Genomic DNA, 14,898 nt, shown 5'->3' on the forward strand with positions numbered 1-14,898 from the left:
TTTCCCTTATACCTCCCATACAGAACCCTACACACGCTTACTACGACACAGTCCCATCTCTTGTCCAGTGTCGATCTCAAAATCCGGTAGCTAAAACTAATTTGTGAAATTACGTTCTAAGAATTGGGAGTCAATTAAATGGCTGGTCCGGACCAGTTCGATAACGTGTCCGATGCTGGCCGAGATATCGGAACTGTTAAAATTAAATTGGCCACTGTCTTCACGAAACGGATTTATACTTTTTAATTTTCGTTCGGTTCGAAATTCGAATGTTTCGTGTTTATGGACGAAAGCGGTTTTGTTCGACATTTAAAACTGTTAAGGCAATGTTCCGAACTTCCGATCAACGCGGCAAGCGACCGCGACTGACGAAAATCAAATAAAATGCGACTTTATTACCTAGACCAGGGGTTCCCAAAGTGCACGACGCGGCGGCGCCCTGGTGCGCTGTGAGTCGATCCTCCATATTCCATAATGATCCGAAACCACAAATATTTTAAAATTAAATTTTAATATTAATTGGGTGTGTAAAGCAGATAGATGATTAAATGTATAATTATCATTTACCTGCTTAACCTATCTATAATCATTAAATGTGTTTATTTATGTATCTTTTTCTAATAGCTAGGTAGAGTAGGCCGAGCGCCGCGCCGTCACAAAATATTGCGATATGTTTTAGAATTTAGAGAATTACTATTCTCTCAAATTACATACTGAACTAATAGTCACCGTAGTTAATTTGGTATTTAACCAGTTGGCTAAGCGTCGTCTAGCAGTAGTGTTGAACATTGCAGTCAACAAGTCGGCTAAACGATGTATAGCTGTGTAATTGAATGGCGTTGTTCAGTCAAAGGGCTAGCTGTTTGATTGAACGGCTATTAAACTAGTTGGCTGCGACACATATATTCTGACATTATAATATTTGAATTTAAGTCGGTCGCAGTCGCTTGCCGCGTCGATCGGAACGGTACCTTTGAGATTTTGTTCGACATTTGAAACTGTTAAACCCATAAAATTGTGTTTACAATTCAAAATGTCTCAATCTCCTAATTTTTACAACTGATCAATAAAATTTGATTACAAAACACTTATTTGACCAATATATAACGATCACTCAATTTAATTTTTATTATGTTTTATATGAGTGACAAACAAATGTATTAGTGATAATAAAATAAAAATCTTAAAAAAGCTAAGTGTTTTAGCTAATATTTGCGTCTTAAAACAGGTTGATTTAGAATTTTTTGGTTTTTACTTTTTATTAATTAATTAGTAGATAGTCTCATGGGCGTACCGAGGGGGGGGGGGGGGACAGGGGAGGGCGTGGATCATGTTGACGTCCCTACTAAGTATAATATTATCTAGTACTTTCATCTATAAAAATTAAAAACAATAAAATGAATTTTTGCCATTTGTTTGCGATACAATATTTTTACAACTAAAAATTATTAATTTTTTATTCTTTATAAACACCTAGGTACCTTATAAGAAATCTGATTTGCCCCCCCCCCCCCCCCCCGTGGCCCAGAATCTGCGTAATTTGCCCCCGCCTAGCCCAGAACCTGGGTAATTTGCCCCCCCCGGCCCAAAACCTGGGTATGCCCATGGATAGTCTTAATCCGTCACCGGTTCCGAAGGTCTACCTAACCTTCGTTAAAGTTAAAGGAATCTCATCTTTCACTGCCAGACATTTTTGACAGTTGCTTCTCACTGCCAGAAACCCTTTAATATTATATTACTCTTTGCCATATAATGTCGGCTGTACACTCTCGCCGAGACACAGCGAGGCAGCCCGTGTGCGAGAGTGTAAATGAGTGCGCTCGCCTCGTCTCGCCTGTCTCGGACCCTCTCGGTCCGGTGTCGGTATTTAGCGCCCGAGTTATAGCGATTATACTTAGATCTTTGGATTACAATGATATCTTTTGATGCATGGTGAATGGTTCATAACTGCGATTGACCTAAGCGAGAATGTACATGATCACACTCGGGCAAAGGGCTCTCACACGAGACTCTCGCCCGAGAGCTCTCGGCGAGAGCGTACAGCCGGCATAATATATTAATAATTAAAGTGCAATTAAAAATAATTTATGTTCGTTTTAACTTGTATTTTATCACTTAATAGACCCACTTTTGTATTTCTATTATGAATGGTGTCAAAGTATTTTAGTGGCAATTTCTTAAAACATAAAATAATTGAATGGCTTTTAGCAATGTACTAATGGAAATGTAATTTTTAATCGCTTAATTTTATTAAAGGCCGTTTATTGCTTGACCATTAATTATTGTAAGCACTCTATTAATATTACACTTAGATCTCAGATAACATGTGTACAGTACATAGACAATTTTTTTTTATGAAATAAGGGGGCAAACGAGGAAACGGATCATGGACACTCGCAGCATCAGAAGAGCTGCAGGTGCGTTGCCGGCCTTTTAAGAGGGAATAGGGTAATAGGGGAGGGTAGGGAATGGAATAGGGTAGGGGATTGGGCCTCCGGTGAACTCACTCACTCGGCGAAACACAGCGCAAGCGCTGTTTCACGCCAGTTTTCTGTGAGAACGTGGTATTTCTCCAGTCGAACCGGCCTATTCGTGCCGAAGCATGGTTCTCCCACGTGTATACAGGTTGTGGAGTAGGTAAGTACTAGTTGATGCCCACAACTAGGCATGCAGTTGCGCGGACTCGATTATAGCATGAAACGAACACATTTCATTATTTTTTTATGAAAAATATTTTAAGTCCTTTTTCGGGACTCAAAAAGTCTGTATATAAAATGTCATCAAAATCGGTTTAGCGTTTTTGAAGAGGTAACAGCATTCGCATTTATTATGTACTACTAGCTGTCCCGGCAAAGTTGTTTTGCCATAAAATGATTTTTCCTGTTATCGTGCTTTTCTCTTGAAGTTTTTTCTGATTTTTTTTCTATGGACCTAACGGAGCCCGAGTCCCTTTCAACGAATGCAAAACCGTGGAAATCTGTTCGTGCATTCTGGAGTTATACCGCCAGGAAGGAAAACCCGACTTATTTTTATATATTGTATTAGATTAGATTATTAGGGATAGAACATTTTTTTTATTACTATCAAGCTAATTTTTTGTGAGTAGCTTAATTTTGATGAGACGAACAACAATTTCCTCTGTGAAAATTCTCGAAAGTGATAGCTAACAGAGATAGAAAGGATTTAATCTTTCGGTTTGATGGTCCTAAAAATATTATATGGATTGTTCTAATTGTAGGACAATGTTACTCGTTAATTATATTACTATTAACCTATAAATATACAAAATTCAGCTTGTTAGGGTTCTGTAATCAACAAAACTTGGTTGACTACGGGCCTGTACTATAAGCTGTTTCCTAACAAAAAGCTATCCTCTATTTCTTCGACTAGTGGACTTTTTTACGTAATATACAAAAGGTGTTCCCGTCCAATGTAACTTATCACTCGCCTCTCAATAATTAAACAGAAAAATGCGGCCTATTTTATTGGCGATGGTTAATTCATGAACACGCTGTATAAGATGGTTGTAAGACGAGTGTTGCTATATAAAAGATGCTAAACAACCTTGTAAAATTGAAAAGTATTTAGATATTTTTTTTAATACAAAGATCCAAAATAGTACGTATCCGTAAAAATAAAGTTACATTATTATGTAACGTTACATTATTATCTAACTTTATTTTCACGGATACTATTTTGGCGCGTTCAAAAATATATTTTAAAGGACAGTGAAAGAAAAAGATATTATTATATCTTTTTCTTTAAAAAATTATAATAATATATTGTATAATATTTATTTGAACACGCCAAAAAGTATATCTGTAGCCCTAGCACGGCCACCAATAGAAATGCGAAAGTATAGACAAACCGTGGAAACAAACTTAAGGTGGCGTTCCGATCTTTTTTCGTTAGGAAAAATTCGATTAAAATGCCACTTTATGAATTTATGACTATAGTCCTAAAAATTTAAATAATATCCTACTCTATGACATATACTATAGGGGCAGTTCCATGTAAAAGTCTACCATAAACTAAAAAAATAAATACCTGATTTTGGTATTAAAAATACTTAATTATAGTCACAGCATTATGGCACTATTAAGATTTTATAGAAGCAACAATTTCTAAGCATTACTTTTCTAGCAAAGCTGCCATTTATGAGATGATGTCGTGAGCTCGGCTGAATGTGGTTTTGTGTGATGAAGTTCTGACTTAGTTTTCACGTTATGTATTTTAAATTCTTGTCATATTTTATTACACACTGATTGTTCAAACAATTAAATACCGATATAGCTTTTGAGATTCGAGAAAATTCATTTTTATAAAGATATAATAAGCTTGTAAGATCACAGTGTCGAGTTGTAGTGTCAGTCACATAAAAATCATTACTTTTGTCTATAACTACAGTAAAATTACTTTTACATCAACAAAATTAGAAACTTTCCTACGTGACGGCGTTACTCAAATGATAGTGGCATTAAAAATTTGTCATCTTTTTTTATAACACCTAAACTCTAAAAAATATTTTTGTAGTGTCGGTCACATTATAGAGTCGATCACGCCCAAAAGTAGCGTTTTGTTTGTTATTTTTGCTGATAGATGGCGAAAACAGCTATAGAAAGCAGAGAGAGAGAAGCAGAAAGCTAAATTATTAATTTAAGAACCTGCCAGACCACCTCAAAGTCAAATAAAATCCAAAATTTTGCGATGTCTGGAAATGGGAAGCAATTGTCACAAAAATCTGGCAGTAAGATATGAGATTATTACAGATATCGCAAGAAAATAAGATAAAATTATTGATTTTTAAACTTTATTGAACGTAAGATAGACCTGTAGAACTGGAAACCTTCTAAAGTAATAGCGACCGAAACTCTGGTCGTTCTTACCTCTATAGGTCTCATATAATGAAAAAATTTTAGCTTAAAAAAGTGATGAAAGTCTGCCTATCGCTGCCTCTTGGGTCATTATGTTAATAGTTTTTGAGAAGATTTCGTGTTGAGTTATTTTTTGACTAATTATTAGTGATTTCGTTTTTGTGACGCTTAAGTTCAAAAAAAACATTTTAATGAATTAGCTAATTACTGATTAACTTTTATATACTTTTAGAGTTCTCACTGTACGTGCTGAGATACATAAATTTTAAAGTTTAATGTAAAACTACCGACTTTTACCTGCACAAAGTGAGTGTAGTGTCGGTCACGTTTTGGGCTGTAGTGTCGGTCACGATTTCTTTTGCTAATAAATATTTTTTTAAATAACTTACAGGTTATAGGTAACCATTCTATAATAGTTTGTTTCATGCACTTTCCATAAAAATACAAAGTAGAGTTATTTAGCACACAGAGAGGAAGATTATTGGTGTTTACAAACACTCTCGAAAGCGACTTCCTTTTGCATGTAGTGTCGGTCACGTTTATGTTTGACTAAATAAATGCTATTTGAAAACAACAGTGTATAACATTTTTTCTACATAAGTTAACTTGTTTTATCTGCTACAAAGCCATCTTAAAATTGATACTAACAACATGATAGTAACCATAATATATGACAAAATAAAACGCAAGTCGTATCAAATGTAGAGTCAGTCACATATGGAATTGTCCATAGTCTGTCATAAAGTGGCATTTTAATACTCGCGATTGGCCGCAGTAAAGATTGGAACGGCACCTTTATTTTATGTCCACAGTTTGTCTATACTTTCGCATTTCTACTGTTGGTCGTGCTATTGAGGTATAATAATTGTTAGTAGATTTGTATGTATTATATATAAATGTAGTTTGATTTTTTTTTATGCCAGCTTCAGAAAAGAATAAGCTGAAAGGCGGTAAAGCGCTTTAGTAACAAACAGTTAATTATTTTTTTAGTAAAAAGTTGTTGCCTTAAAAGTTCCTTAAATAATAATATATTTACGAGTATAATTTATATTCTACAAAGTCTCAAAACGAAATAAATATTCACTTTCTTATCCTGTATTTTTCTTTATGATTATGCTATAAAACGTTTCAGTAATTAAAATAGAACAAAATGCAATTAAACTGCACCAATTTGTATACGCATATCTTCAATCACATTTTTCCCATTACACGGCTAAACCGACTCCCCAGTATGGCAACACTGAATCTACATGTTGACATAACTGGTGTGATGCGCAGCAGGGTGCTACTACGTGGAAACATGGCCATACTGGATGAATTTGCGGTGGCGTAGCTAGGATCGATGACCCTGGGGCAAAAAGTAGGGCCTCAGCCAGAGGCGAAGCAACTCAAACTCAACATCAAAGACGTATTTGGGAATTTGACTTTCCGTGCCAACTTCCCTTTAGTTTTTGTTTTTTATTATTATTAATAATAATATCTATGGACGCTTCACACCACGTCAGTCTAGCCCCGTGGTAAGTACCTGAAGGACTTGTGTTACAGGTACCAGACAACGGATATTTTTTAATACTTTTTATAATATACATATATTAAAGTTTTTATTATATGATACACATATTTAATACACATTCATGACCCAGGGGAACTTTGAAAAACTTTTTGTTCCGTCGGCGGGATTCGAACCCGTGACCCCCGGCTTGAGCTACCAACGAGCTCACCACTGAGCCACAGAGGTCGTCAATTATAAATTTATTTAGGTGATAATTTAATTAGTTCTTACTATCTGTAAAAAATAACAGCTACAAAACATCTACAATAATTTATATACTGTAAGGCTGAGTTTCTACCGGCCTAATGGCCGGTTTTCATTACTCCAATCCAGTGATACAGTCCGGCGCCGGATAATGTAAACTACCTACTTTAATAATGTAAATGTGCACTGGAATGTACTGGATGCAATTCAGTGCATTCCAGTATTATTACAAACTAGCTGTGCCCCTTGGTGTTATCGCCGGTTTAAGTGATATAATATGATAAAAGACTATGACAAGTACCAATAATAGGGTCAAAACGGGACGGTAAATAGTTCTATAATGGCTTATGGTAGTGATGATGATGATAAAGATGAATGTAATTTGCATAGTAGCATATCCATTCTTAAAACAACGTCGAAACTCCCAAACTTGTATATATAAAGAGTCAGGAGTTCTCTCAGCACCTTCCGAACCATGGTATACCTTGGTGCAAAATCTTACTTGTTGGTAGCATATGCTTAGAATACTTACTGCTCACGATACCGAAGTCAACACCATGTTTACACATACATTTTGAGGAGTTCCCTCGATTACTTAAATGGATCCCTTCATCAGGTCACCACTTTTATGAATATGGTACTTACCAAATTAGGATGATAACGTATACACCAAAAGAAAAATTTTGACAATAGGTTCACAAACGGCGGAGTAATCGTTGAACATAAGAAAACGAACATAACACCTCTCCCATTTTGAAAGTCGGTTAAAATTGTAGCCTATGTGTTATTCTGATGTATAAGCTATATTATTGTAAAGTTTCATTAAAATCCATTCAGTAGTTTTTGTGTGGAAGAGTAACAAACATCCATACATCTATACATCCATACATCTATACATCTATACATCCAAACAAACTTTTGCCTTTATAATATTAGTAGGATAGTAGGATTAAGTAGGATAGGATAGGATTGGACTGCCGGATTGGAATAATGTATACCCACTATAAAGGTGTTAAAATACTGACGTTGTAAACTGTGGAAAAGCGGCTGACAGATTTTCTGTTTCACACACAAAACAAAATTGTTGCATCTCGCTCTATCGCTATATTGTCGCTTTTTTGCAGTTCACCGTGTCGGTGTACTAACAGCGTAAAACGGAGATTGGGGACCCCCTGAGTATGAGCCCCGGGGCACCGCCTTGTAGCTACGCCACTGCTCATTTGGTACGTAATTGCCACCGAAGATGGCAGCGGGGTCGCTCATTAGCTCGTATTACCCCGTCGTTGGAGAATTTTTTCATTGCGTTATTAATTTTTATTACTTTTTTAAAAAGGTTTATGTGAACTTTTTAAAAGAAGTTTCAGGAAGTATTGTATCAACCTACCTTACTTTTCTTGGACAAACTTTTAATGTTGCTTAACTTTTAAAGATTACTTAACTTATATTTAACTAGATGATGCCCGCAACTCCGTTGCGCCAAAATTCGTTAATCGCTCAGGAGCCGTTCAGTTTTTCGGGATACAGACAGACAGACAGACAGACAGACAGACAGACAGACGGACAGAAAGACAGACAGACAGACGGACAGACAGACAGACACACTTTCGCATTTATAATATTACTATGGATTTTCTGTAAGAATCTTAATTAAATTAAAATTGAATAATCACCTAATTTCTCTAAGTTTGGTAACAATTAATATTGTAATGGAGTAAATGGATAATATAGTGGACACAATTCCTATCACTTACCATCAGGTGTCTGTTTGCCCGTTTAATCTTGTACGAAGCAAAACAAGGATGCGGATGATTAAACAATTAATCATGAAATTAATCATGAGCGCCCCGCGTCCCGCCACAATAAATGAACGAAGATTCGAACACTGGAAAGGCGTAAAACAATTTTATGCTTAGCACTAACTAATGTACCTAGGGTTGTCACAATTTGTCAGTTATAATTTATATTGTAACTTGTATAATTAATAATTCTTATTCTGTACCTACTCAGTTTTTCTGTTCTCAATCTTCATTATTTTGAAGTCGGTACCAGCTATTACCTAATCGCCAGTTCTAGGACAAAATATAATTGCAACTTATAGGACTGGTACCGACTTCGAAATTATGAAGATTGAGAACAGAAATACTGAGTACAGAATACTTTTTAGTTCATTTAAGAATATTACTTTTGTCTTTACCTTGGAAGTCGGTTTAAATTTTTTCTTTAAAAATAATAATTTCCCTCTTTTAGATATCCCTAAAGTTGTCTATCGGCCATTCTCAGGAGAGCAAAATTTAAGTGTCCTGGGCTTGTATACTCTGTAATATTATCTTATTCAAATATGCAATATTTTTAAACGGTAGATAGCATCCGTAACTAGCTACAAACTTAAACACAGGCTTCTAATTTAAGTAATTCAGACTAAATTAATTTAAGTCGTGTTCAAAAATCCTGTTTTTCTCATTACCGTGACGTGTCCCCACGCCAACTTGAACTCGAAACTTGCTTGTAATTTTTATAACACACATATTAGCCATGATCTATTCATCGTTTTAAATGCTCATAAACATTGGTTATCGCATTGGAAAATATCGACTCAATAAGCCCAGCCTATAAATAGTTATCATGAAATAATCGCTTGTCCTATCAAAAGTTCTAATTACCGTAACGCATGCTGTTTTCGGGTGCTCACCCAAAAATAACAGGATTTGGCACATTACAAGTGCACGGGTCACTTCTCCTTAGCGTGTTCCACGGCCCATCAGCGGTCCCACGTCGTTAATGTTAGTGTGCCGCCCATGAAGCACGAGAGTATCTGCTTACCGTAGCTCTGGTAACGAACTTTTCTAATTACCGTAATCTTATTTTGCTACTTGATTTTTAAATAAGATTGTATGTTGATCATGTCAATCTAGAAAGTAATTTGGCCTACGTACTTTGCCCTAAGCAAGTTTTTGCAAACTGTGTCGGTTTTTTTAAATTTTCACTTATAATACCACAAGAGCTTCAAAATTATCGGATATTTCCCGATAGGTTCGTTGCAAACAAATGAAGGATTCAAGTTTTTCAGGTTAAAAAATCACGAGCGCGAAGCGCGAGTGATTTTTCCTGAAAAACTTGACGACTTTATTTGTTTGCAGGGAACCTTGAGGGAAATGCCAGATAATTTTGAAGCTCGTGTGGTATTCGGGGGATTATTTTTCCGTCCCAAATGTCGGCCAATATAATTGCACCATGAGACACAATTGAATTCAACCTGTCAGTTTGACGTGTTTGTCTTTTATATATAGCAACTACCAGAGAAAATTTTCAAAAAATTATCAGTATAATACCATGTAGGTTGTACCACGTGACGTCGAATGGTGCAATTCTATTGGTCGATATTTGGGTCGGAAAAATAATCAGTATAATACCATGTAGGTTGTACCACGTGACGTCGAATGGTGCAATTCTATTGGTCGATATTTGGATCGGAAAAATAATCAAGAAAATCTAACTTTTCTTATTACCGTATACTAATTACTATATGTTCCTAATTACCGTTGTATGAAAAACTGATACGTACTTTTTTATCAATTGAAGTTTTCTCGCGGTTTTCATAGATTATTATTATCATGAATGAGTCTTCAATAATACTAGCTTTTGCCCGCGCTTTGCCCGCGTTAAAAAGTATTATTATATACAATCTTTCATCCCCTTAGAGGTAGAATTTATCAAAACCCTTTCTTAGGGGATGCTTACATCATAGTAGCTTTATGCATGGAAAGTATTAGCCCAATCGGTTTAAAATTATGTTGTAAAGTGGTCTGGGGCTCTCTCTAGCGAGTATAAATTAAGGTATGGAGTTCGACAAGGTGGATTAACATCTCCTCGTCTGTTCAACCTTTACGTAAATAAGCTGATCGAGGAGCTGAGCAGCACTAATGTCGGTTGTGCCATTGGCGGAGTACGGCTGAACTACATTAGTTATGCTGATGACATGGTGTTGCTCAGTCCCTCGATCAGTGGCCTCAGAAAACTGCTAGGCAAGTGTCAAGCGTATGCCGAGGCCCAAGGACTCAGATATAACTCTTAGAAAAGTGAACTTCTTGTTTTTCAACCCCGTGAACACAAAGTTAGCACAATACCACCCGTGTTTCTAAATGAAGTTCCACTTGCTAAAGTCAATAAATTCAAATACCTGGGTCATTGGGTTACTGACACGCTTGCTGACGAAGTAGACATTGAGAGGGAGCGAAGGACGTTGGCCGTACGTGGGAACATGTTAGCTCGTAGATTTGCAAGATGCTCTACAGAGGTGAAAGTGACTTTATTAAAAGCTTACTGTCAGTCCTTTTACACATGCAATCTATGGGCGAGCTACACCCAGCGTGCGATAAATGCTCTTCGTGTTCAGTACAATAATATCTTTAGAATGCTGTTAGGACTACCGAGGTACTGTAGTGCCTCAGGTATTTTGCCGAAATGCGCACTGATGGCTGTAACGCCATACTAAGGAAACGAGGGGCGTCATTGATGCAGCGTGTCAGAAGTAGTCATAACAGCATTCTAAGGGTATTACCTGACAGTTTTGATGGTTTGATAAGGCATTGGATAGAGGTGCATGTTAGATAGAGATTAAGTTTCATTAATAGTTTCAATGCCTTACCATTCATAATAAATAATTTTATACTATAAGAATTGCAATGTAATGTACTAACATAATTTTAATTTTAATTGTACTTTCTACTAACACTATGGATTTCTTGTGATCCGAAATAAATGGTTATTATTATTATTATTTAAATTTACAAAGTTTCATAGCCTTTTGGGGGTAGAATTAATAAAAAAGCTTTCTTAGCGGATGCCTACGTCATAACATCTACCTGCATGCCAAATTTTAGCCCAATCCGTCCAGTGGTTTGGGTTGTGCGTTAAAACATCACTATGTCAGTTAGCCCCTTTGTGATATATATAATATTTAGATATTTATATGCTGAGTATTCATAAAATTATATACAATTTTTTTTTGGATGGGAATGACCAGAGAAGAAATTGGAGAAAAGAAGGCTTGTTCCTTGGAAACGTCGAGTAAAAATTTGAAATTACCCAGTTTTATATCAGAGATCAAGGGAAAAGTGAAAGAAAGGTATACTTAATATAAGAAAATACTGCTTATCAGCGAAATTCCAACAAAATGGCGAAAGAAAACTCAAAAAAGAAATGAGTTAAACTTTAGAGCTTATTAAAAAAGAAAAAATGGAAAAAAAATCGAGAAATAAGTGTTCATAAATAGAGATGAACTTGTAAAATTACGAGAAAACAAAAATAAGTAAATTTGGAGCTGTAAAAGCTGTGATCTACATTTGAGTTGCTATTCTGTCCAAAGAGATTTAGAATATAATTATTTTTAGGTTCATCGTACCTGGAAACTTAATAAATATCTACCGATTAAAACAATATTTGTTGTTATTTTCTCATTTTTCAGAACCGTGGTATACCATGGTTCAAAATCTTACTTTTTGGTAGTATATGATCAAAATACATGACATAAAACCAAAATAACCATATATTCCTATTTGAATTTCAAGGAGTCTCCTCGATTCCTCACGGTTTCCATCACCAGACCACCATTTTTGTGAACATGGTAGGTACCAACTCGAAACGATATCCTGTACAACAAAAGAAAAATTTTGAAAATCGATTCTCAAACAACGGAGTAATCGTTGAACATACATAAAAAAATCCACAGCCGAACGTATAACCTCCTCATTTTTGGAAGTCGGTTAAAATATTGTACCTACTAGATGATATTATTGATACCCGCTTCCCGCAACTCAGTTGCGCCAAAAACCATGCATTTTTCCGGGATAAAACATATCCTATCTCTTGTCCCGGGACTGAAAGTATTTCCATACCTTTCAGCAAAATCTGTTCAGCGATTTAAGTGTGATAACAGACATTTTCGCATATTTTATAATCTTAGTAGTGGATTATACATTCTTATAATATTAATTGACATTGTTTTTTATCTTGCGAGGAAAAAACCGACTCATCACGGTATTTTTTTTTTAATATTTAAGTACTTACGTAAATATTTTTTTCAAGGGTTGAATTGGGTTTACTCATACTTACTCATTATTTATAATTGGTCTAATCGATAGGTTGTACGTTATGCTTTTTTAAAAACTTTCAAAATATTTTTTTATTAAGAAAGCAATTATATCTCAATTCTCAACCCTGAGCCCCTGAATCTCAGCCTGCATAAGGGCCTTACCGTACTGACTATTCACGGGCGAGTTCTGAGTACGGCAGCCAATTTTCAAATATATATGTATATGTTACCGGCCAAACCCGATTTCAGGACAAACCAGTTTTGCCTAGGCTCAACTAGTTCTTCCTATACGCGATAGGATTAACTAGTATAGCCTAGTCCAAACTAATTTTCCTAAGCCCGATAGGATAGACCAGTTTAGACTAGGCCAAACTAGTTGATCCTAATATCAATACGCACACTCTAGGATAAACTGGTATGGCCTAGTCTAAACATTATAGTATATCTAGAAAGTAAAAATAAATAGATACCTAAACTGAATAAAATACTCCGTAATTGGATTTTTTTTATTAAAGTAGTAGCTTTCATTTTCTTAGCCTGTTTCACAAGATTTTGTGCTGCAGTTGTTCTAGCTTTATGAATTTCTATTTCAGATGAAGAAACTTTTTCTTGGTTCCGCAACGTTATCATCACTGTCTTCTGTCAGGGTAACATTGCGATCATCTTCTATTACCTTCCTTAAATCATCCTGAATATTATTTATGATTTCTCGCAGCAAAGAGGAAGTCGAAAGTCCTACTCTGCGTTCTATTCCAAATAATTCCTTGTTTGGCGATTGTTTTATCCCTGAAGGGTAAGTGCGGTTTTTCATGAATTGAAATATATTATTATCTCAAGCCTTATTTCGTTGAAATGTCGTCCTTCATCCAAGAGCCTATCATATCCTCAATATCTTGATTGGCACGTTCAACAAAGGCTTTGACTGTGCCTGGGTTTTTCGTACACAATTTTGAGTGGGTCACAGACTGGCAAGACCAACGACCTCGCTAATTTTTTTTACTATTTAGACTAGGCCATACCAGTATATTATCCCAGAGTGTGCGTATTGATATTAGGATCAACTAGTTTGGCCTAGTCTAAACTGGTTTATCCAATCGAGCTTAGGACCAATTAGTTTGAACTAGGACATACTAGTTAATCCTATCGCGTATAGGAAGAACTAATTGAGCCTAGGCAGAACTGGTTTGTCCTGAAATCGGGTTTGGACGGTAACATATATAAGTATGCTTAGCCCTAGGACTTCGCAAAGGCCTTGTAGGGGTTCCGTGAGCACATAAACTGTTTTTAGAAATGCCATAGCCCATAATATACCAACTACCAACATAAAGACAATTTATTCGAAGACAAATGGTTCCGCTACCAAAAAAGTCTAAGAACCGCTGGCGTAAGGGAACGAATAGGTGGCCAGGGAAGTGAAAGTCGGTCCGTTGGCCACTGGCCATCTTTATGTTCATGCGAGCAAAATAGCCTGCGATCTAAACGATTGCGTTTATAATCTGTCAAAAAAGTGAAGAAATTAAAAAGTGGCAACATCTTAGTGTCATCCCTTTCAAATCAATCAATAAGAAAAAAGGGATGACACTACTATGTTGCCACTTTTAAATTTTTTCACCTTTTTTGACAGACTGTAGATCGTTGGCTATCTTGCTCCGAGCGTGAACACAATCCCCGCGTTCTATTTAGCGTTAAAAACGATCAAAACACTCAAAATAGGAGTCATTTTGAGTTTTGATAGTTATTAACGCTAAATGGAACGCGGGGAATATTACGGTGATAGCTGTCAGCCTGTGAAGGTGCGACACGACATTCTATACTTGAAAATCGGGCGCTCAATCTCTGCTCCTCACAAATCGCAAGTATGAAAAGTCCCTTAGCTGCCTGTGGGCTAATTAAAACATCGCGGCAGCCATGTTGGCTGACAGATAATCTTTCATATTTTGTCTTAAGCCAGTTAGCCCGTGGCTAAGCGATTCGGTTGTTGCCCCTTCGACATCTCAATAAAACAGTTTTATTGCCAATACGAGGTACTCGTAGATTGATACGCTAAGCATTTTTTTAAAGAAGGCTTTACGGGTTGAGATTTTAAGATAACTTTACGCCCTGAATTCACTTTGATTAGCTATAAGACGTGCAGGTGATTAGCAATCAGGAGAAAGCGATTGATTAGTGCAAGTCCT

This window comes from Aricia agestis, chromosome 21, assembly GCF_905147365.1.
Source record: "Aricia agestis chromosome 21, ilAriAges1.1, whole genome shotgun sequence".
In the NCBI taxonomy this organism is placed as follows: domain Eukaryota; kingdom Metazoa; phylum Arthropoda; class Insecta; order Lepidoptera; family Lycaenidae; genus Aricia; species Aricia agestis.